General features: G+C 44.4%; 1 long non-coding RNA gene across 1 annotated transcript in view; it reads right to left on the bottom strand.

Moving 5' to 3' along the window:
* Positions 1-311: 311 nt before the first annotated feature.
* LOC115647106 overlaps positions 312-21,624 on the bottom strand; it is a 48,068-nt gene continuing 26,755 nt past the window's right edge. Inside the window, exon 3 of the long non-coding RNA XR_003999212.1 lies at positions 312-934. This is a non-coding gene — a long non-coding RNA (uncharacterized LOC115647106). The remainder of the gene's footprint in view (positions 935-21,624) is intronic.

The raw sequence follows: 21,624 nt of genomic DNA, 5'->3' as shown, positions 1-21,624 counted from the left end.
TTTTGATTCCTATGACTTATCAGTTATGTTATTTGCTTTTTGATGGAAATAAGGGGCTGTCATTTGTACATTCATGGATCTAAAATGACTTTTTTTTAATAAGAGACGTGCCTGTATTATGTCTTACTTTTCCTTTGGCAAGACAGGAGCATTGGCTTCAGGTTATTCAGCACGATGAATTCCACAACAGGCAGCCTCAGATTAGCCTCCGGGAAGAGTTTAGCCAAAGATGAATTTGAATGAGGATTCGCACTATGAGGTTAGGGATTTCAAAGCTAGGGCCCTGATTCTGCAAGGTACGTAAGCATGTGCCTAACTCTGAACACATGAATTGCCCCACGGGGCTACTCACCTGCTTCAAGTTAGGTATCTTGCTGAATCTAGGTCTATATAGGGGAACAATGCAAGTCTTAACAAGCAACGTGCCGTTAAGATGGGATTCTGTTATAGGCTCTCCCACCCCAGCAAGTGCTTGTGGGTAGTCAAATGGCTGCTGCATAATTTATACATGCTGCTGCTCCTGGTGCTGTCATTCACAGGACGAGTAAAACAGCCACTGCTGTTTCCTCTGCACCCTGTCTTGGACTTTGCTGTTAATTTCCATACTTGGGAAAATGGACAGGGACAAACCATGGATCTCCACCTGGCAAGATGGGGGATAATCGTCTTTAATCCTCCAAAATAAAACTACCAATAGGAAAGAACAGTTAGCCCAGCTAGTTGTTTTGTGGCACTGGACTCCTGAAGGGGACTCCTCTGAACGAAGCACACACACAAGTATGTGGATCATGATCCTGCGCGGCATCGCTGCTCTGAAACAATGAGAATGGGAGGAAGAAGAATTTGCACATGTTCAGCCAGGGGAGAGTCCTGGCATCATCCCCTTCAAAAGGTGCATGAAGACAACTTGGATGGATTCAGGAGACTTACATTCCTGCAGACAGAGGAAAAGAACAAGGTCGTTTATTCCAAACACTCCGATAAAAGTGTGACATATGGTGGTGCTGGGGGAGGTCTGGCTATGGAAGCAGGCTCTGAATGAGCTCTCCCCTGACAGCTAGTTGGGGAAGGGAAAGGCTTCAGGACCATACTGAATTTACATGAACACACCCACTCTGCCTAGGTATCCAGTAGACAGAGCTGTGTTTCCAAAGTGAACAACTTTGGCTGGTGTTGGGTTACAAATCACTCCACCATCCCTACAACTGACACCAACTGAGACTGGACATCGTCATCACTAACAAGGACCGGAAGAAGATCATCATGGTGGACTGCACAGTGTCCTTCGAGAACAGGACCCTTGCCTTCCACGATGCCCAAACTCAAAAGGTGGAGAAATACATTCCTCTGGCCAACACCTTGAGAGCTAGGGGTTCAGGTTCAGACATAAGCGCTGATCGTCGGAACCCTGGGTCCATGGGCCCCCAGTAAACAAGCAAGTGTTGAGAGAATACAGAATCGATCAATGCTATGCTTGGCTGATGTGGCAACTCATGGTGTCGGAAGCCATCAGGTAGTCGAGAGACATCGACATAGAACACATCACTGGACATTGACAATACTAGGAGGGATGAGCTGGAGTGCTGATGAGAAGTGCAGTAAGGAAAGAAACTGAAATACTTCTCTGATAGATTTATTTTCTAAATGGACAACCTACCCTTATTCTCAATTACTGAGGGACAATCTCCATGCATTGACATATTTTGCTTTCCACAACCAACTCCCTGTACAACTCTTCATGAGTGATGTACCCAACTATTCGGATTCTAATATCTGAACTGTATTGTTAAATTTAATTCACCTAAATTTGGGTTATTGCTGCTTATGTACTCTATGTATCATATGACTTTTAAAAACAAACTCTGTATTTGTGGATAAACTACCTACTGTACCCAGATGTACAGAGACTCTTTTCTCAACCTACGTATTACATAATTTTTTTAACATTAGCTTTAATACAAAATTTTAAATGAAACCTTATTGTATGAGTAAAGGGCAGGTGGAACTGTGCTTAGCCTGTCTTGATTGAGGGGGTTACCCTTAACTGGATTGAACTTGCTAAGCAGGGGGCTCGGATGCCAGACCCCATCAAAGAGAGGGTGTGGGGGCAGGTGTTCTTGCCAGCTATGTTTTGTTAAGTGATCACTAGAGCTGAATTCACCTGTGAGAGGACAGTGTTTCTGCCCAGCCTATTTCAGCACTGAAGTTTCCCCACTAAAAACTGAAAATCACTGAGAACTAACAATCACTAAGAGCAGGGTGGACCCTCAGGAGACCAACCTGCAGAGGCCACACTAGAGAAGCAGGTGGCCAGTGGAGTGGTGATGCCAGAGCAAGTGCTCAGATGGTGGAGTGAGCAAGATGCCTTTGTCCTCCCCACTCTCAGGGGTGGGAGGTGAACTCACATAGATGCACCTGTGAACTCCAGGTCTTCAATGACCAAGGAGAACCACTGTGAGTGAGGTGAGATGAAGGAGCAAAGAGGGGCACATTAAAGGAAATTTTGGTTGTTAAGCTCAAGAACCTGAGACAAAAGATGCTGTCCAACATACTCTGGTGTAGGTGTTTTGCTCACGGTTGAATTCTGCTGGTGGTGTTTTCCCAAATTAATACTGGGTGGCTTCCCTCCTTTCATTAAAAGTTTCTTTTCTACACTCAGACTCTGTGCTTGTGAGAGAGGAACTATTGCCTCTTAGATTCGTCCAGGGATGGTGTGTATTTTTCCCAGCTTACTGGGTGGAGGCTCAAGCCAGTTCTGTGTTGTATTGTTGAAAAGGAAACCCTAGATATTGAACCTGCCCTGGTCTCTGCTGAATCCAGCTGGCAGAAGGGTTACATCTACACTGCAAAAGAAATGTGCTGTTAACTTGGGTTAGCTAACCTGCAGTAAGCTAACCCTGGTCAAAATAACAGTGAAGACACAGCAACTCGGCTTTTAACTCGGGTTAGCAGCTCAAGATCAACCCCAGATTCCCCTAAAGGCTATAATTAGAGCTGCTCACCAGAGTGAAAAGTCGAGTTGCTGTGTCTTCACTGCTATTTTAACCTGATTTAGCATAACACGAGTTAGCTAAGAACAGAAGTAAGAACACACCTCTTTTTTTCCGCAGTGTAGACATACTTTGAGCCCAAGACAGCCACATGTCCTGGATCCGCTTTCCTAAAAGTCATATTTGTATCACAGACAGGGGTTAGAATTCTCACTGTCTTCACAGGCTATTGATTTACCTCCGGCCTCCTCTATTTCTTTAAATCACATGCAAATAAAACTTAATATCATCCAGACCCAATGACAAATTGACACAGCCAATTAATAACCTCTACAAATGGACATCTAGGTAGGGGTCAAAGCGCATGGCCTAGCCCTGGACATATGATAAAATTACCCTGCCTCTTATTGACATACATCATTAACTACCATTCCTAAATCTCAAGGGCTTTCCGATCATATGCCAGCCTCTTGTTCTTGAAACAGGTCCTTCTGCAATGGCCTGTTCAGCTGCTATAATGGCGCTGCCCCCAGGCCTATGTTTGCTGCTCCAGGTGTTTTTTGTCTGTGAGCAGGGGGGTATGTGCTACTCCTATCAGAGCGTGAATGCTGGCATTGGCATTCCGAATGGCCTCAAAAACCAGAACCAGTGTTCTCCTTAGTTTTGTTTAAATGTCTTCTGTTCCTCCTGTAGGTCTGGCCCTCCAGGGGGGATTATAATGTATGACTTTCAGACAGATGTTCCAGCAGTTTCCTCAGCAGGTTGCCAGTTTGGGACCAAACATTCTCTCCCAACTGCAGTGGCATTGCTTTTTTGGAGTATTTCTTCTGTTCTAACTTCCTGCCACACAGATCTTCTGTAACCCTTTTCGGGTTAATGGTCTTTCATTGACATTGGTACCTGGCTTGTCACCTTTGTGCCCACAGGTCTTTGAACTGGTGACTCTAACAGAACAATGTGAGGTGCATCCCAACAGTGCTCAGTGCGGATCTCTTGAATCTGCTAGCCCCTTTTTTTGGTAAAAAAAGAGTTCTTTGCGGACTTTTTTGCAGCATCCTTAGTAAAACAGCAGTTCTTATATCAGAGCTGAACAGACGTTTTCGTTGATGCATCGAGCAGAATGGAATCCAGCACATTTGTGTTAGTAAAGCCAGCTTGGACTGACTGGAAGACATGCAAGGGAGCAGACATACGGTAAGACTAGGCACTGAAAGCCTGCGCTGAAGCTCACTGAGGGCGCTGGAAAGACTCTTGTTGAGTTCAGTGTTTTTTGGATCAGGCCTTTTGTTACACTGGTGAAATCTAGGGTAACGAGAGAGCAGAAAGGTTAAGATTTCTCCTTTGTGTAGTTCCACTGAGGACAGTAGAGCTACCTGAAGGATAAAGGTGGCTGGGAGGAGATGCAGTTCCTGTCCTCAGTCACATCTGTGAAAGTTTCACTGAAGCCACCAGTAAAGGTGTATGTGTATTGGAGAGCCTCTGAGCCCTCTCAGAGACACCAGAGCAGTGGGAGTGCAGTGGTGTCACTAAAAGAAGAATCTGGCCCAAAGAATCAGAGACACAAGGGCTTTAATTATTTCCATTTTTACTCCTCAGCAGCCTCATTAGGACTAAAATAATTGCATCCCTTCCCTTTTACTCTGTCTATGGAGCAGAAAATGACATGCACAAGGATTTGTCTGCTCTCTCGCTGTTGTTCCTTCGTAGGTACAACAACTATATTCAGTGGCTTTCCTCCCCACACACAGCAGGCACTGAATATGCCTCATTCATATGAATGCTAAAACCAGAAGCACATGGGTGGGTTTCCTTTTTGCCTCAGCTCTGTCCTTTAAAAAAAAAATCAGCTAAATTGCAGATGGCACAGTGGCTGCCTTTCTGTGTATGTGTGTCTAGATAGAAAAATTCCCTACAGCTCGTGCAATTTTCTTAGCTGCCTATAGCTCACCTCTACCTCCTCATTTTCCTCTTTATATGGATTCTGTATTCTCCACGTTGCTACCGGTCCTGTGGAAACGAACACATCAAAGCCATAAGTATTCATTCTTTCACTGCTCCTATGTCCTCTCCCCCCTCCCCATCTGCCTATACTATTAATATTAATAGCTCCTGTACCTTTCTTAGCAGTTGCTTTATTCTTGATCCTCAAGGGAGTAAAGTCTTTTCTTGGACTTTCGGCTAGAATGAATACTTGTTTGAAGGAGTGCCAGGGCATGCTGGGAAACACCACAGTGGGTGATATAATGTTGGGCCAAACAGCAGAGGCATTAAATGTTATTGTACTGTCAGAACAGTCAAATGCTGTTTTTCCCCCCATGCAGTTTTCTCTAGCAGGGACAGATATACAAGCAGGCTAATGAAGCCAAGCAGAGGATTTTTAATCATTTTGAAATCCCCAAGGAAGGGAAATAAAATAAAAGGTCTTGGCATTTCCTCTGCTGTCCCACACGGCTGCTAACTGGTGCGCAAAAGAGCAAGTGTATAAGTAACATACTCTTTGTGCTTCTGTTGTACAGACAAACACACATCCACATTCTAGTGGGTCATGCCAGCAGCAGCAGCAACTGTTGTGTATTGAATGATATTAATTAGCTCTCCAGATCTTCAAAGGTTGGTCAGCCTGTTGCTGTTCTTGGGCATGTATTTTGAACTCCAGTAGTTTGCTTTGGCCATGATTTCACACTGTATTCTGCGAGGCGGTTATGTGCCTGGAATACCCTGGAGAAAATCCTCGGGGCTTCTTGCTGAGACAGCAGTAGAGCAGCATAGCAGGACTGCGTCACTTCTGCTCCAGGAGGACTGGCCAGGCTGTGACCAAGCTGGGGGCCGAAGAAAAACCGTTAATTTACCACTGCTGTTTTCTTAAGGAGCACCTACCGTCGCAGGTATGGAATTCATTGTAACACCAGGATCGGGGCTTTGAATGAGCCAGTCCAGGTGTGAGCTCTCATTGGGCAGACACACAGGGCATTGTTTGTCTCTCACCTACTAACTACAAACTGCTCCTGATCCTTTGAATTCAACAGCAATCTTTCATTGATTCAGTGGTGCAGGCTCAGGGCCTAACGGGCAGCAGTGACTTCAGGCACCAGAGACCCAAGCATGTGCCTGGGGGCGGCAAGCTGCTGGGGGGCGCCCTGCCGGTCCCTGTGAGGGCAGCAGTTAGGCAGCCTTCGGCAGCTTGCCTGTGGGAGGTCCGCTGGTCCCGCGGATTTGGCGGCAATTCGCAGGGGGCACGCTGAAGCTGTAGCACTGGCAGACCTCCCGCAGGCAAGCCGCCGAATCTGCGGGACCGGGGACCTCCCGCAGGCAAGCTGCCGAAGGCAGCCTGACTGCTGTGCTTGGGGCGGGCAAAAAAGCTAGATCTACCATTGCTAACGGGTGCAGAAAAGGGCTTTCACACCCCTTGCATAGCCCGACCTGGTCATCAGCAGATGGGATTGAACCTAGGACCACTGGAGTTAAGTGCATAAGCCTCTACAGCGTGAGCTAAAAGCCATCTGGCTGTTACTTACAGCAGCAGACTCATTTTATCGCTCATCTCTAGGTGGTCTGGGTGCCACTAGATGGGACAGAGCACCACACTCAGAAGGTGTGTGGGTTACACGAGGACCAGGCACTAGTACAGGGAATGCTCCCTCTGCACAATCCCCTTATGCCTCACAGCGCAATCAGGCCATGACCCAAAGCCCATTGAAGTTAATGGAAAGATTCCCATTGGCTTTAACGGGCTTTGGATCAGGCTTTAAATGGGGATTAGGAGGAGATGGAACTGTACTGGTGCCCCTCACAGGCACAACTGGGCCATCAGTCCTGGAATAACACCATGGAAAAGAATTAGAGTCACATGGGTATACAATTGCTGCAAACAGGAGAAGAATCAGCCCCCAATTACTCAGGTATAAGCCTTGTGGCCTGAAGCCTGACAGAGAAGGGAGATCACTGTTGTCACTCTGCTAGAATCCTTGAACTCCTCCAACCCAGGAAAACTTATTGTGAGTGAGAAGCTAGGGAGTAGTGAAGCGGCTGGATTGCGTTAGCAACTTGTAAGGATATGGAAAAATTGGGACGAGTCCAGCGGAGGGCAACAAAAATGATTAGGGGGCTGGAGCACATGACTTGAGAGAACTGGAGGGAACTGGGAATTGTTTATTCTGCGAAGAGAAGAATGAGGAGGGATTTGATAGCTGCTTTCAACTACCTGAAAGGGAGTTCCAAAGAGGATGGATCTAGACTGTTCTCAGTGGTAGCAGATGACAGAACAAGGAGTAATGTCTCAAGTTGCAATGAGGGAGTTTAGGTTGGATATTAGGAAATACTATTTCACTAGGAGAGTGGTGAATCACTGGAATGGGTTACCTAGGGAGATGGTGGAATCTCTTTCCTTAAAGGTTTTAAGGTCAGGCTTGATAAGCCCTGGCTGGGATGATTTAGTTGGGGATTGGTCCTGCTTGGAGCAGGGGGTTGGACTAGAGCAGACAGGGAGCTGCAGACAGGGGCGTTTGGAGAGGGATTTTGACAGAGGGAGGCTTACGATGGTTAGGAAACCCGCAACACTTGTGCCAGCCCTGCTTCTGTCTCCTCCACCTGCACCTGTGGCCAGATAGAGCGCCTGAGCATGGATGCGTCTACCCAGATCCTGGTGTGGGTTTTGCAGGGACTGTAACCTGCAATTTCCACTTACTGATATCCAGGCTGGGGGGGACATCCAATGTGAAAGGTTGCCTACCGTGGAATCTCTCAGGCAGCAGGTGGGGAGAGCTACAGGAGGAGGTGGCTAGGTTGAGGAGCATCCAAATCCACGAGCGATTCCTGGACAGTGTCCCATGTGGAGACAGCAGAAGGAGCTGTCCCAGTACACAGGACTGCTGACACACCACTGGTGGATGAGGAGATGGCTCAGGGTGGACACTGGCAGCTGGTTACTTCTGGCAGCAGGCAAGTGCTCCACCCCTGCTCCGAACCCTCCTGCTGTGGTAATAGGTAACCGTTATGCTCTTCTTGATACAGGAGAGAAGGAAATCACCCCCTACAGTAAAGGAGGAGAAGCCTCATACCCCTAAGGATGGGAGGTCTGCTGCCAGCACTGCGAATAGGAAACGTAGGGTTTGTGGTGGTCGGAGACTCTCTGCTGAGGGGGACAGAGGCGCCCATCTGTCGCCCTGAACATTTCATCTTAGGAGGTATGCTGCCTGCGGGGGGCCTGTATCCGAGATGTTACGGAGGCATTGTTGAGGATTATCCAGCCCTCTGACTACTACCCCATGCTAACTCATCCATGTGGGCACAAATGATACTGTGAGGTTTGACACTGAGCGGATCAAGAGTGACTACAGGGCTCTCAGAGTACCGGTGAAGGAGTTGGAGCACAGGTGGTATTCTCTTCGATTCTTCCTGTTAAAAGTAGGGACCTGGGCAGAGACAGATGAATCATGGAGGTGAATGCCTGGCTGTGAAGATAGTGTCGCCAAGAAGGCTTTGGCTTCCTCGACTATGGAATGCTATTCGAGGAAGGACTGCTAGGTTGGAGATGGCATTCACCTTTCGAGGAGGTGAAAGACCCTATTTGCACACAGACTGGCTAACCTAGTGAGGAGGGCTTTAAAACTAGGTTGATGGGGACAGGTGAGGTCAAAGCCTACAGGTAAGTGGGGAACATGTAGACCTGGGAGATGGGTTGGAAACAAAAAGGAGCATGGGCTATAATGGCAGAGAGAAAGAGGGTCAGGGGGGCAAAACTGGGGAAAGGCAAGATCAAACCAATAGTCTTAGATGCCTATATACAAAATGCAAGAAGTTATGGGTATAAGCATGAAGAACTTGGAAGTGCTAATAAATAAATACAACTATGACATGTTGGCATCACTGAAACTTGGTGGGATAATACACATGATTTGAATGGTGGTGGTGGATGGTTACAAGCTTAGCTCAGGAAGGATAGACAGGGGAAAAAGGGAGGGAGGTGTTGCCTTATATATTAAAAATGTACACACATGGACTGAGGTGGAGATGGACATAGGAGACGGAAGCGTTGAGAGTCTCTGGTTAGGCTACAAGGGGTAAAAAACAAGAGTGATGTTGGTGCTAGGAATCTACTATATGCCACCTAACCAGGTGGAAGAGGTGGATGAGGCTTTTTTAAACAACTAACAAAATCATCCAAAGCCCAAGATTTGGTGGTGATGGGGGACTTCAACTATCCAGATATATTGGGAAAATAAGACCGCGGGGCACAGACTATCCAATAGTTCTTGGATTGCATTGCAGACAACTTTTATTTCAGAAGGTTGAAAAAGCTACTACGGGGGAAGCTGATCTAGACTTGATTTTAACAAATAGGGAGGAACTCGTTGAGAATTTGAAAGTAGAAGGTAGCTTGGGTGAAAGTGATCATGAAATCATAGAGTTTGCAATTCTAAGGAAGGGTAGAAGGGAGTACAGCAAAATAGAGACAATGGATTTCAGGAAGGTGGATTCTGGTAAGCTCAGAGAGCTGATAGGTAAGGTCCCATTGGATCAAGACTGAGGGGAAAAACAACTGAGGAGAGTTGGCAGTTTTTCAAAGGGACACTATTAAGGGCCCAAAAGCAAGCTATTCCGCTGGGTAGGAAAGATAGAAAATGTGCAAAAGACCACCTTGGCTTACTACCAAATCTTGCATGATCTAAAAAATAAAAAAGGAGTCATGATATAAAAATGGAAACTAGGTCAGATTACAAAAGATGAATATAGGCAAACAACACAGGTATGCAGGGGCAAGATTAGAAAGGCAAAGGCACAAAATGAGCTCAAACTAGCCACAAGAATAAAGGGAAACAAGAGGAGTGAAGTTCTGGAACAGCCTTCCAAGGGGAGTAGTGGGGGGCAAAAGACATATCTGGCTTTAAGACTAAGCTTGATAAGTTTATGGAAGGGATGTATGATGGGATAGCTTAATTTTGGCAATTGATCTTTGATTATCAGCAGATAAGTATGCCAGTGGTCTGTGATGGGATGTTGGACGGGATGGGATCTGAGTTACTGCAGAGAATTCTTTCCTGAGTGTTGGCTGGTGAGTCTTGCCCACATGCTCAGGGTTTACCTGATGGCCATATTTGGGGTGGAAAGGGAATTTTCCTCCGGGGCAGATTGGCAGAGGCCCTGGAGGTTTTTCGCCTTCCTCTGCAGTGTGGGGCATGGGTCACTTGCTGGTGGATTCTCTGCAGCTTGAGGTCTTCAAACCACAATTTGAAGACTTCAATAACTCGGACATAGATTAGGGGTTTGTTATAGAAGTGGATGGGTAGGGATCTGTGGCCTGCTTTGTGCAGGAGGTCAGACTAGATGATCATATTGGTCCCTTCTGACCCTAAAGTCTATGAATCTATGAATCTAAGAAGACTTTTTATCAATACATCAGAAGCAAGAGGAAGACCAAGGACAGGGTAGGCCCACTGTTCAGTGAGGAGGGAGAAACAGTAACAGGAAACTTGGAAATGGCAGAGAAGCTGAATGACTTCTTTGTTTCGGTCTTCACTGAGAAGTCTGAAGGAATGCCTGACAGTAAATGCTTATGGGAGGGGGGTAGGTTTACAAGATAAAATAAAAAAAGAACAAGTTAAAAATCACTTAGAAAAGTTAGATGCCTGTAAGTCACCAGGGCCTGATGAAATGCATCCTAGATACTCAAGAGCTAATAGAGGAGGTATCTGAGCCTCTAGCTATTATCTTTGGAAAATCACGGGAGATGAGAGAGATTCCAGAAGACTGGAAAAGGGCAAATATAATGCCCATCTATAAAAAGGGAAATAAAAACAACCCAGGAAACTACAGACCAGTTAGTTTAACTTCTGTGCCAGGGAAGATAATGGAGCAAGTAATTAAGGAAATCATCTGCAAACACTTGCAAGGTGGTAGGGTGATAGGGCATAGCCAGCACGGATTTGTAAAGAACAAATGGTGTCAAACCAATCTGATAGCTTTCTTTGACAGGATAACGAGTCTTCTGAATAAGTGAGAAGCGGTGGATGTGGTATACCTAGATTTTAGTAAGGCATTTGATATGGTCTCGCATGATATTCTTATCGATAAACTAGGCAAATACAACTTAGATGGGGCTACTATAAGGTGGGTGCATAACTGGCTGGATAACCATACTCAGAGAGTAGTTATTAATGGTTCCCAATCCTGCTGGAAAGGTATAACAAGTGGGGTTCCACAGGGGTCTGTTTTGGGACCGGCTCTGTTCAATATCTTCATCAACGACTTAGATGTTGGCATAGAAAGTATGCTTATTAAGTTTGCAGATGATATTAAACTGGGATGGATTGCAACTGCTTTGGAGGACAGGGTCATAATTCAAAATGATCTGGACAAATTGGAGAAATGGTCTGAGGTAAACCAGATGAAGTTTAATAAAGACAAATGCAAAGTGCTCCACTTAGGAAGGAACAATCAGTTTCACGCATACAGAATGGGAAGAGAATGTCTAGGAAGGAGTACAGCAGAAAGGGATCTAGGGGTTATAGTGGACCACAAGCTAAATATGAGTCAACAGTGTGATGCTGTTGCAAAAAAAAGCAAATGTGATTCTGGGATGCATTAACAGGTGTGTTGTGAGCAAGACACGAGAAGTCATTCTTCCGCTCTACTCTGCGCTGGTGAGACCTCAACTGGAGTATTGTGTCCAGTTCTGGGCACCGAATTTCAAGAAAGATGTGGAGAAATTGGAGAGGGTCCAGAGAAGAGCAACAAGAATGATTAAAGGTCTTAAGAACATGACCTACAAAGGAAGGCTGAAAGAATTGGGTTTGTTTAGTTTGGAAAAGAGAAGACTGAGAGGGGACATGATAGCAGTTTTCAGGTATCTAAAAGGGTGTCATCAGGAGGAGGGAGAAAACTTGTTCACCTTAGTCTCTAATGATAGAACAAGAAGCAATGGGCTTAAACTGCAGCAAGAGAGATTTAGGTTGGACATTAGGAAAAAATTCCTAACTGTCAGGGTAGTTAAACACTGGAATAAATTGCCTAGGGAGGTTGTGGAATCTCCATCTCTGGAGATATTGAAGAGTAGGTTAGATAAATGTCTATTAGGGATGGTCTAGACAGTATTTGGTCCTGCCATGAGGGCAGGGGACTGGACTCGATGATCTCTTGAGGTCCCTTCCAGTCCTAGAGTCTATGAGTCTATGAGTCTAGATGACCTCCTGAGGTCCCTTCTAACCCTAATATTCTATGATTCTATGAACTGCCAAAGGAGGACTGAGGTTGGGGCTACTTTTTGGCACCCTGAGGGAACTGGGAGTCTTATTTCGTAGAATGTGTTAGTTTGTTGCCAGTTTTCCCAAATAAATTCTGTTGCTCCTTCTCTTCCCCCTCCCCATCCTCCAATAAAGTTCTTTTTTTAACCTTTTGTTTCAGTGCTTGCATGTGGGGAAATATTGCCCATCAAGAGCTCCCAGGGTTGTGTATGTAGTTTTGCAAGTTTCTGGGCTGGGGCGTCAGGTGGTGGCAATTAATCACAAGAAAGAATCCCTAGAAAATTGGACACGGCCCTTTTTGCTGCCAGTACCACCTGGCAAAGGGTCACAAAACTGTTGAGTATATCAAGGGCCTGATCTAAAGCTTATTAGGAGTCTTTCCATAGACTTAAGTGGGCTTTGGAGCCAGAGGAGGATTACGGTTTTGTGGGGCCCTGGGCCAGAGCAAGTGGGGGGCCCCTTCTGCCTGCAATCCCTCCCATGCCCTCACCCGCTCTCCTGCCTGGGAAATGGGGTCAAGGCATGGGGGAGCCCATTTTTCTGGGGCTTCCCAATTGGCCAGAGCCCCTGGGCATGGGCCCCACTGGTCCAGTGTCTAATCCGCCACTGTTTGGAGCAGGCCCCCATTAAAGCCTTTGGGAGAAGGAGAGTGGAATCCTTTATCAAATAGAAGTGCAATCTCCTCCAGTGACAGTCCCAAAGACTACAGCTAAAACTAGTACTGCAGTGCTCTGAAGAACTGGAGAGTATTTCCTATAAAAACCAGGAGGCAGAAGCATCGGCATTCCTTATCATTAGCACCAACAAGCAAAAGAAAAAAAAACACCTTCTATTTGCTTGTCTGCTGCAAATAATCACTAGCTGGATATTTAAAGGCATATGCAGCAACAGCAGCATATAATTCTGATGTAAAAAAGCTGCCTTGAGTTTGCAAATACAAAATCAAAATAAAATTCCAGGTAGTGACTGATGCTAAGACGTTTGAGAGCTCTGCAGGAAACCAAATAGGAAAACTGAAATGAGGACATGCTGCATGTCTACAGGATTTCCCCAAAGGTCTCTCTGTTCTTCTAGTTTATGCGCTTACTTAATCCTGCCTACCTTGTTATGTGACATGGCTTCCTTACTAGCATGTCAGACCCTTCACTTCAGACTGTCCGCGCTTAGATTTTTCATGTATTTCTTCATTCAGTGCAACATTAAAAGGAGAAAGCCAGCTGCACAGAAGCCCATAGCCTCAATTGGGATAAATCAATGCAGTGTAAATCATTGCACCTAAATGCTCCAGCAAAGACCGTGGCTTCTGCAGCACTCTGGAGCAGCAGGCTTCCTGGTCAGCGTTGAGCTTTTCAGCGGACCTTTCTGTTCTGTGGCCCCTTCCACTTGTTTAGGTTATTTTTGTTATTTTTTGGGTGGAGCCCAGAGGACTCTTTCCATTTCACAAGCATCAAACAGGCTGGAGCAACAGTCCAGAGAGACAGGGTGGTTCATTGGTTAGGACACTAGCCTTGGAGTCAGGAGTCTTGGGTTGATTTTTTTTCCTCTGCCACAGACTCCCTGTATGACCTTGAGCAAGTCACTTAGGCCCAGATAGTCAAAGCTATTTAGGTACCTTACTTTCCATTGAATCAATCTGGATATGGGCTTAAATTCCCATCTGTAAAAGAGAGGCAATAGCATGTCCCTACCTCATTGATACTATGGTAACAGGGGCCATATAAATAGCTTAAAGAGAGAGATTTTTGTGCCAGCTTCATTTAAATATCAAAAACGAAGCTTTTAAATGAATTAAATATGGCACTGCATAATGCAACCAGAGCAGTCGCCACTGTATCATTTATTTTGCTAGCCCATTCTCGCTCTGTTACAGAGTTACCACATTTTCAGTATGCAGCAGGTTTTTGTATTGCCAATAATGGACAGTTACCAAGTGCACAAGCGCTTTCTGGAAAATGAGTATAATCTGATACAAAAGGGCTTCCTGAAATGAGAGACCTTAATACATAGGAAAATGTACGTGGTTTTAACTTAAAGATCACGATATGCATTTGGGCGTGGTACAGAAAATATATATTCTCTCAAAGGCAAACTGTTCAGCAATTCGTCAGTCACACTTTACACTAAGGTTCTATTTTCCAAGGTTTAGTATTATGGGATGTTATAAGCTAATGACAGACATGAACAGCATGTGTCATAGATAGTGACAAGTGCTTAAGCAGAAGGTGTCATAGAAACAACCTATTGACCTGTTGAACTCTCACACTCTATAACGACTGATTAATCATTAATTAAACAATTTATTAACCTTTTAGTAACTGCGAATTATTTATGAATACAACTTTAATTAACCATTTTTAAAACATCTGTTAACCATTTATTCACCCCCTATAAACTATTTATAAACTGAATCTTAACATAACGTGTGACTGATGCATTTAATTCCACAGAAGACTGGGTCTGAGGCCCCAGCATAAAATCATGGATAAGGGAACAAACTAATGCAAACATTCAGCAGTTCTTCATTTCCACATCCCACTCGGCGTTTCCATGCATTCAGATCACAGCTCCAATCCCCGTGCTCTGCTCTAGATCAAACACACTGGTCCTGCTGGGGGAGGTATTATTCTAGCCTTTATCCTGCAATCTGATCCCCTAGGCACATCAACATCAGTGGCACGTGTGTGGCCACTGCAAAAATGTGCTGAGGTCACTGGGGCCCAAAAATATCATAAGTTTGCAGATACATCTACCATGAACTGGCTGAAAGTATTTCTACAAATGGTGTAGAAAATTCATTATACAATATATTCCTTGGGCCTGACCCTACCGGTACTTACACACTGAGTAACTTTACTCATGTGAAACATCCCCCAGCACTATTCATGTGCAAGTTTGCAGGGCCAGTGCCAGATTATGAACCCTTTACTCACACTGGCAAGCAGCTACATGCATGAGTAGACCCATTGACTGCAGTGAGATGCCCAGCAGAACACTATTCATATGCCCCTGATTCACCATTGCCTTGCGCCTTGTGCTGTCATTTACAGCAGTGCAACAATAGTGCAGAATGCTAGTGCACCTGAATGTACTGTAGTGTTACATGCACTCTGCATTAGTGTAAATGGCTGTGCAAGGTGAAGGACAATAGAGAACCAGACCTATGTCAGTGTATGTAAGAGTAGCATAATTTGGTTTCAAATTTTGATCCGTCTTAGGTACTTATATAGCCCTTATCACCATAGTATGTGAACACTTCACAACCTTTATTATATTTATCCTGTGGGAGGTAGGGCAGTGCTCATATCCCCTTTTCTTCAGATTGGGGATCTGAAGAACAGATAGACTAAGGCCCTGACCCTTAAGGGCATGTAGGCGTTTGTGAAAAATGTCAGGTCTTAGTTTTGTCCTGATGTGGAACAGAAACACTTTTGAAACTGTGAAAATTCTTGTGGGATGGGAAAACTTTTTTTCTGCCCTACCCTGGTCACTTGGAGTAGATTGTGGAGAGCTTCGTAATATGATACTTCCTCTCCATTCTTCCACATTCGGCTGAGCAATGAAATAGCTAACATTTGACATTGACATTTGAAGTAGCATCATGGGCTTCTGCTTTAGTACCCACTGAAATGAATGGGGCAAGTCACATCTCAGAACTATTGTTTCAGGCTCTTTGCAAATTCAGACACACATCACTGCATCGGTTTTCCTCGGGGGTCATATCTTCAAGATTCTCTTGCTATGATAATGAGAAAAGACTTCCTTTTTTGAAAAACTGAAAGCTAAGATCTGGAGAACAATTGAGAGATCTGTCTTCTACTTGCAACTCAGTTAGTCCTTCATACCTTCTGAAGAGGACCACACTCCATATTTTATCAAAGGGATAATAACTAATTAATATTTTCCCACTAACTACAATACAGGACATGACATTGTAATGCAGTCAGTTACATTCCAAGTTTCTTTTCACTGTGCTATATTCATATTCCTGAATATTAGCCTGTGCTAGTACTTACTTTTCAATCGGGAATTATGTGCAAAACTTCTCTTCTTGCAGTTTATTCATACTCTCTGTGGACATTCTGAAGTGTTACTAATGTATTTTTCTTCCATTTCCCTTTTACCTGTCTTCTCTCTCAACAGTCTCTCTTAGTCCCACATTCCCATTTAAAGCTCTTTAGAGCATTTGGCTTTCCCAACTGCAAAATTTGCTTGGACTGCAAATGTTGAGATTTAGCTGAGAGCTGAATGTGCATCTTTGGCTCCTAAACCCCTCCCAGATGAGAGTTTGAGAGTCTGTATTTACTCTTAGTACTAGTAATTCCTCACAGGAAATTCCAGTGCAACTGCAGTTCATGAAAAGTTTGAAGCAAAGTTTTATTTTATATTCCAACTTTTTCCTACTCCCTATGACAAGAAAAGTCAAAGGCAGAGGGACCACAGTCTAGTAACTGGAATAGGAGATTTATGGATTTTCATTCCCAGCTGTGCTGCTAATTTTATTATTAATAATTATTACTATTATGGCAGCCCCCTTGTGTTTGGTATTATGCACATGTAATAAAAGACAGTCCTTGTCTCAAAGATTTTACGATCTTTGCATATGACAAGAGACAACTCATGAAGGCAGCAGATTATATAAAGTAGGTGAGAGGACAAGGTTGAAGGAAGCAATCATGTCATGTCATGTATATTTAATAACAGTGTCAGCATGCCTACCATAACTAGCTGTGTGATCTTGGGCAAGTCATTTAGACCCTGATCCTGCAAACCTATAGGAATATGCTTACTTTTATTAAACAGCAGAAAGTAGGACTCAAAATAGTAAAGGTAAGCAGGCTCCTTACCTGTGATTCTGCAAGCAAGCATGTTTGTGGGATCACAGCTTTAACATCGTGCCTCAGTTTCCCCATCTGTAATGTAGGTGTAATAACGCTTACCTTCCTTACAGGGGTGTGGTCAGGTTTAGCTAATGTTTGTAAAGTTATTTGGGATCCTCAGCTGAAAGGTGCTCCCTATAAATGAATTGTTGTTAAGACGTATAAGAAGTGTATAACTTGAATTGTGCAAGTCCTGTATGACATTTGACTTCTCATGTGCCACACAATCACAGATGCTTTTCTTTTCATATATGAACTCCCAAAGTTTCTTATAACTCCTTCAAAACAACCTGAAAAGGCAAGAAAGAAGCAGCAGAGCATAATTTTCATTTCTACCATTGCACTGTTTGGAAATAAAGGGCTGCAGGGGAAATCTTCAGAGATACACAGGTGCAAGATTAGTTACCACCATTAGTCTTCAGTGACGCTGGAGTTCCAACAAGATCCGCTTGTCGCCATATGTGCTGGCAGTGCCACTAGTGTATTAGCCACTTTCCATGTGAAAAAGACTTCATGGAGAGGATGTGCCCACACTGGCAATGGGAGAACCTGGAGGCCAATCAGGTCCCTTCTCAACTGAGTCACTTGCTGAGTCACATTCTGCCTTTAGATGCCCATGTGACACTCCTATTGATATTACTGAGAGTCCATCATGTAGTATTTGAGCAGTATATGGCTCTGAGAAGGTCACTTCCTTCCATCTACATCAAGTAGCCTATAAGCTGGATAGAAGCAGAGCATTGCTGAGAAACACCCTCCTTGCTGAAGTGAGTTGTCCTATGTGCATATATTTATATTCAAATCATATCTCCCCAGGTTGCTGAAGAATGGAAAAGGTCTTCACTTGGACACGAGTGAATTGCTAGTCTGGCTTGAGAACTTCCCCTGGCAATCATTCAAAAGCCTGTTCATTGGACACATCTCTGTTAAGACTTTTGGCTCCAAGTCTGCAGTCCAGCTCCTAATTCCTGGGAATCAGAGCAGGGGGATCTCCCCTGCATACTATTATTATCTGTATTAAGTAGCACCTGATCAAGATTGGCACCTTGCTGTTCTCAGCACTGTACAAACAAATAAAAAAAAAAGTGTCCGACACAAATAACTCACAGTCTGTACGCCGTCATTTAAGCAGGAATGTCCCAAACATTGCCTCTATCCCACACCTTCTTTTAGCAGTCAGCAGCCACATCTCAAAACTTTTGCATTTAAATGTCACAGTGCAAAATCCATACCATTGATTTGCAAGAACAATGGTGTTCCAATGCGGAGAAACTCATTTTTCTCCAGACAGTGCTTCATTTCAAAGTTCGTATGAATTGATATGAAATCAACACTGGACTTTGCTATAGAACAACTGCTTTTAAAAGGTCAATGGTACAAGATGGTTACTGCAGAGACGGGTTTGGCTCTTCATAGAATGTGTAGGTGCTTTGCTTTGTTCATAGCCATAAAGTCATCTTTATTCATAGAATCCCACTTTGAAGAAAAGGTGCTTGGCTAGCAAGTTCCCAGATAGTTTTTACAGCCTAGTGCTGTGTACCTGTTTCCTAGTCAAGGAAAGAAAGGGCTGACTCTCCTCTCACTTACACCAGTATAGATCAGGAGTAATTTCACTGCAGTTAATGGAATAAAATCATTGTTAGGTGAGAGAAGGATCTAACCCAGGAGGACAGAATTTGTCATCTTGAAATTCTGCTCTGCTGGTGCTTCTGCTGCTACAAGTCTCTTGCAGAAACCTCTCAGCAGCATGTAATTTAAATCCAATTGGACTTAAGTATGGACTAATGAAAAATTCTCTACTTCCTTAACTATCACGGCATAAGACCAAGCTGCATTCTGTCCTGGGTTCCTACAGCATTTACGGTAAATGGATGGGCAAAAACACCCCCTACAAACTTGCAAGACATTATATTAAAAAGGAAAAGGAAAATCCAAACAGCTCAGCAGGGACTAAAAATGTACAACTTCTATTGTCTCACCCATGTTGTTAGTGATTTGACTGCTGGAGATATTAAGGGCTTGATTCTGCATCTTCTGCATGAAGAAATCCTATGGAAGTTGAGTGTTGTGACCGCTGTTCATCACATAGGTAACAATCAAAAGTATATTACCTTGTAATTCCCTCCACCATCTGTTTGTTGTACCCACCTGTTGTCTCAGAGAGCGTAAACTCTTCAGTTCTCTTTTAGTTCTCTATTTGCACAGAGGAGTTGGGATCTCTAAGCACTATTGCAATACAAGTAATTCATAATAATGAACTCCCAGCAAGGTCCTCTGCAGGACAACAGAAGAATTGCAATACCAGCTGACACCACTTGTCCATCAAGAGCTGTATCTTCTCTCCACCAGTAGCTAGTACCAGATGGTTCAGAGGAAGATACGAAACTGCTGCAATTGACAGCTATGCAGGAACATGATTCACTGGCCTGAAGGCAAAAGGTCCTACAATTGCATGGTATCCATTGCCCCAGTGGGGGGGCACTGTGTATCAGGAGATACAGTGTCCCATGCAAGAAGGGGGGGCATGCATTTTGCTACACACAAAAAAACAACCAAACAAGAAAACAATTCCCTTCCTCTATTATCAGCATGGTCCCAAGAGGTACATATGCCAAAACTTGGACCATGCCCATGTCCTGTTTCATTCCATCCCCTCTGTTGTCCATCACTCAGATATTCTGCAGTGAGAACCATGCTGGCAGCACCCTGTGCCTGTGGTAATGGGAACTTGACCATTAACGGGTTTAGCTTCCCAGAGGGGAAGTGTGGGGAGGAGCACAGCAGAAGCCCAGCTTCTGTTTTGCAGAGGCACTTGGAATTTCCTCGCTGAATGAAGAGAATCTCCTGCAAGCACCTTGAGCCCAGAGTGATTCCTGAGCACGACAGTGCCCATGCGGAGCCTCTCTGTAGTCACTGAGGCCTGTCTGTGTGCATTTCATTGCAGGTTCAGAGCATTAGATTGTCAGCCCTTTATCTCTTTACATGCTCCTGTCATGTGTCTACAGGTCTGTCGCATCTTACGCTGGGGTTACGTTCCGCAGTCAGCGCGTAAAGCTATAATCAAAATTACATTGAGTGTAATGGCGGGTGGAATCGCCTGCACTACAGGCACAGTATTAAAATTGTTATTTTTCTCATTTTTTTGTTTTTTGTTTTGGTTTTTTTGCTGACCATGTAAAGCTGAAATTGCGCATGTTAAATGCGTGTAAGATGTGACAGACCTGTACTTCCATACTGAGGCCTGATAAAACAAAGATCAGTAATACACTTCCTAAAGCTGGGATGCAACATATATTCCTCTCCATGATGAGCAGATATCTTTGCTGGCCAGTGTATGGGGGTGAGGTGGGTCAGTCCATACCCTCTCCCTTCCCTTGCCACTCCCCAAGCCTTCTGCGTTGGGTAGCCTGCAGGTAAGCTCTAGTCGGGGGACAGTCCTTGCACTCAGCTCAATGCAAGGATTTTCACTGTGGCAGGTGCTCTGCACTGGAAAACCAACAATTGTGGCCTTCCCCACCAATGCATATGTGATGCTTCCCTGGAGTGAGGCACCTCACTACCACCTGACCTGAGTGGGAGGAAACCTTCTTTGTGCCCACAGCAGGTCAGCTCCCTAATTCCACCAGCCACTGGCAACACAAGCACTCCCCTCTCGGCTAATGCTGTCCCCCATCTACCAGTTAGTGATAGGCGCATTCCAACCCTTGAGCCCTTAGAGCATCTCCCAGGAGAATTCAGTCCCAGAGCCAATATTCCCAAAGGAACAGTACACCCTTACACCCTTTAGATCACAAGCCACTTAATACACAGCGCTTAGATACCTTGATAGTAAAAACAAGCAAAAGTTTATTTAACAAAGAAGAGATTAAACTGGTAGCAAGTAGAAATATTGGAAATAAAAGGTTACATGTAAAATAAAATCATAACACCTATAATAATGCCTAGCCCTAACTAGCAAAGCTTTTTCATGTCTAATGAAGTTTAGCTCACCCCAAATCCTTCCCCTAGCATTTAACAACCAGGCTGGCTGTGACCCTCTGTTCATAAGGCAAGCAGTCTGGCAGCTTGTCCCGTAGGTGAAGAAGGCAGGGTGTTTCTCTGGGCTTCCAGTTAGTTTCAACATGCTGTTGTCTTCTTTCACAACATGCATGATTTTTCTCCACTGCCTGGTTTTTCCTATAGAGAATCTCACCTGCAGACTTCATAGTCTCTTGAGTGGCATTTTGCTCAGCCTGTAAATAGGCAGCTGTTGTGAAGGACACAAAATTCACTTTCCATATAGCCAGACAGATAGCTAAGTACCTCCTGCCTGAAAGCAATTTAAGTCTTCCCTCTTGGTGATCAGCCTCAGCTAACAGACCTCAAGGACATAATTTTCTATATATATAAAAACTCCCTACATGTTATCCAGACATACCTTTCACAATGACTAGGATGACTGGTGTGACACAGGCTTTCAGTGGAGAGCTTACCTGCCACCTTTTATGACCTATTGTATAGTATCAGACCCAGGAGATC

This window comes from Gopherus evgoodei, chromosome 2 (genome assembly GCF_007399415.2).
Source record: "Gopherus evgoodei ecotype Sinaloan lineage chromosome 2, rGopEvg1_v1.p, whole genome shotgun sequence".
Classification (NCBI taxonomy): domain Eukaryota; kingdom Metazoa; phylum Chordata; order Testudines; family Testudinidae; genus Gopherus; species Gopherus evgoodei.
Note: the sequence above shows the minus strand (reverse complement) of the source record. Positions and strands in the feature narration are given on the sequence as shown.